Below are 3,805 nucleotides of genomic sequence, written 5' to 3'. Positions count from 1 at the left end.
AAAAATAATCGATAAAAAATGAAAAAGATAAAAAATTGTAACTTATATGATAAAATACAAAAAATAAATATACAAATAAATATCATTTTTAATAAACATAAAATGATTTTGATTATTAGTAGGGAATGATTTTAGTATTTTATTATTACAAAATTTAATATTTTTTTTACTTTTCAAATAAATTTTATATCAATTTTGTTAAATAATCAACTAAAAAAATTGTCAACTACCGTCAATTAGTAAAAAAAGTCCATTAAAAAAAATGATTTGGGATATTTTTTGTATTTTTTTTTTGGAGAGAACGTGAATTCAAATTGTCATGATAAACATCCAAAACTAAATTAAAAAAATATCTAAAATCATTGTAAAACGAATATTCAAAACCTAATAAAAAAAATATCTGAAACGTAACAAAATGAACATCTAAAACCTAACAAAAAATATACAAAATCATTGAAAAAATCCAAAACTTAACAAAAGCGACACACCCAAAAATATTAAAAAAAGAACATCCAAAATTATTAAAAAAGTAATCCAAAACCTAAAAAGAAAAACCATCTAAAACATAAGAAAAAACATCTAAAATGTTTAAAAAGATATTTTCAAAACTTAGGAAAAAGAATCATCCAAAATCTAAGCAGCTGCCGACGGACGACTAGTGCACAAGTGATAAGCGGGACTGTGCGGTGTGCGATGGACAAGAAGGTGATAGATAGCGCGGGTGCGAATTTGGTGAAGAAAGAGAGAAAGAAAAAGAGAAAAAAAGAAGAATATATTAAAGATTTATTAAGAATAAAATATATAATACTTTTAAGATATTTGTTAAAAAAATTATCACAAAAATAGGCTATTTTTTTAGTTATGAATTTGGAGGACGTATTATACTTGGATATGAAAAGTTACTGTGTTTTTGAAGAATATGGAGTTGATCTTTTTTGTAAATTGAAAAATACAAATTAGAACCTCAATTTTACAGGGATAAAAAAACTGAGGGTCAAATTTGAGAAATGTAAGAGTTAAATTAGGGAGTATATATATCGGTGTCTTTGATTTGTGTAGATTCAGACTTTTTTTTTAAATAGAGCAAATCGGAGGGTAAGTTTTGAAAAAAAAATCATAAAATGCAAAATTGAAATCTGTGGGTCAATTTTTTGAATTAAGAAAAATTTTAATTCATTGAAATTAAAAACTGAGGGTTAGATTTGTAATATATATAACTCCACTTCTTGTTTGCACAAACTTGATCTTCTTCAATTTATTTTCTTTTGTTTTTGTTCTCTCACTGCGTTCACTTTGTTTCCTTTTAACTTTTGCAACTTTGAACTAATGATGAGATAAGAGACACCGTTTTAAAAAAATAACGGAAGATAGAATTATGTTAAAATTATATTATCATTGTTAGATATTATTACAAACACCTGAGGAAGTAAATTTTGTATGCAAGAATCCATGTGATGTTATTGTTCCTTTTACAATACCATTTGAAGAATTAAAATGTGTTATTTATGAAAGAATAGATCCGCATATACCGAAGATGGTATCGAAGATTTTGTACCGGTATCCTGTATCAGTGTTTGGTGGATTCGTTCATTTCCAAACAGAATATGTCACAGATGAAAGGAGCATGCAAAAAATGTGGATAGAAAAAAGAGACAGCCTCGTGTAATTACTTATCAACTCCACCCTTTCCATGTGCATGTGGTACACGTGGTTATTGACCGCAAAACTGAGGGTCAGAATTGTGGAGTCTTCCCTCACCGTCGATCATCGTTGATATGCTCCTATCCATTAGATTGATAAGTGGTGAAATCTAAGACTCAGATTTCGGGCATCAAGCATTCACCATTCGATCTCCACTCATTCGTCTTTGGCCGTCCGATTGCTACAAAAACGTGTTCCAGTTACAATTAAATCTAAAAATCCGATTTGAAAAATATTGACCCTCCGATTTGTAGAACTGTAAATCTGAACCTTAGATTTGTCTTTCGCTATCATTTACACTCAAAGATTACACACACAATATCAATAATGGTGAAAAATACTAGTTCAGTCTCAATACACAAATTAAAAAGTGCACAAAAATATTATTAATTTTTTTATATGAAAAAAATGTTGGTATTTTTGTTAAAAATTGGATTATTGAATGTAATTACAGATGAGTGAATTTTGTAAGTGAGAAGTCAACACGTTGGGGGCGTGTTGCAACACGAAGGGCGTGTTGGATACGTGGCAACATTCCAGCCAACACACAGGACATGTTAAAACACATAGGGAAGCATGTTGAATATTTTCACAATAATATAATATATTTCAAATATCAACATTCAAACAAAACACCATCTTTACTAGGGGTGTTATCGGTTCGGTTTTGGACCAAAAACCAACCGAACCGATATGTTCGGTTCCTACAGACACACAACCGTTCGGTTTGTTGCTTTTACAACAACCGAACCGAATCGAACCGAACCAACAGCGGTTTGGTTCGGTCGATTTTTTCGGTTTTTAATTTCTAATGAGCAAAATATGAATCACAATAATTAGAGGTTTAAAATAGTCAATAAACTAAAATAATAAGAGTAAAACATTGAAATGGTTAGGGGTTGAAAATTTTTGTTGTTAGGTTAAAGGTTAAAATGGTTAAAACATTGAAATAGATGCATATCTTCGGTTCGGTTTGGTTTCTATCGAGCAAACCGAAAACCGAACCGAACCGATCGGTTTTGTCAGAAAAAACAAAAAAACTGATTTTTTCGATTTTTAAATCGGTTGTTATAATTTTTGGTTCGGTTTGCAATAATTTTTGGTCCAATTCGGTAACTTACACCCTTAATCTTTACTTCTATATTAAAAATAATTTATGTAAAAATACAAAGGAAAATGTGAAATAGCGAGTAAAGTAAAATACTTGGGAAAAAAAAAGAAAAAATGGTCCACGGTGGTGATGACGTGGAACAAGAAGTGTAGTAGTGGACAGAAATAAACGATTTGGTTTTTCATAAATGACGTCAAATGAATTAAGAGGGTTCAAGTACAAGCTTGCATCACAATTAACTTTAAAACTATTGCCTACCGGTGGTTCCCAACACAGGCAATTTCGGAGAGACCTAAAGGCATTGCTTCGATTCCTGTAAACCTGTAAGTCCTTGGCGGTAATTCTGGCCAAGGCAACAACCTTATGGTCTGTCCAAGGGTTGTCAGTGTTGAATATGTCATTGCACCTATGTCTCCATACACACCAAAGCCCTGCACCAAAGGACGCCTCATTGTTAGCCAAGGCCTTCCGAAACCACTCTTCAAGAGCAGTACCAGCCGTCGAGTCCAGGATACTAGGATCCAACATATACCAGATTGCCTTTGATCGTTCACAGTCTCTAAGGCAATGCTCCATAGTCTCCTGCGCCTTGTTACATCTCTTACACATATCTGAAGAAGCTAAATGCCGCTTGAATCGAAAGGTCTCAGTTGGTAGAGCATCATGTAAGCTAAGCCACATAGTAAATTTGAACTTCTCTGGAATGTTTGTGTTCCACAACCAGTTCCAATTACTGTTGGCATTCCAATTTAATATTTTCTTTAATAACCATCTGTAACCCTCCCTTGCACTATACTTTTTTGTTGCTGCAGGCCACCACTCCCACTGTGGCTCCAACTCAGTCAAACTAGGATATCTCAGACCACAAATAAACTGCTTAATCTCATGCGGAATAGGCGTGGTAAGACTATCAACCTCCCAAGACACCCCTTTCCACAAGTCAGCCACCATGAAATCTGATTCAGAAATATGTACATAAGGAACAAGGTTGCA

The sequence above is a fragment of the Arachis ipaensis genome, chromosome B05, assembly GCF_000816755.2.
Source record: "Arachis ipaensis cultivar K30076 chromosome B05, Araip1.1, whole genome shotgun sequence".
Lineage (NCBI taxonomy): Eukaryota > Viridiplantae > Streptophyta > Magnoliopsida > Fabales > Fabaceae > Arachis > Arachis ipaensis.
The sequence above is the reverse complement of the archived record's forward strand: the minus strand, read 5'-3'. Positions refer to the sequence as shown.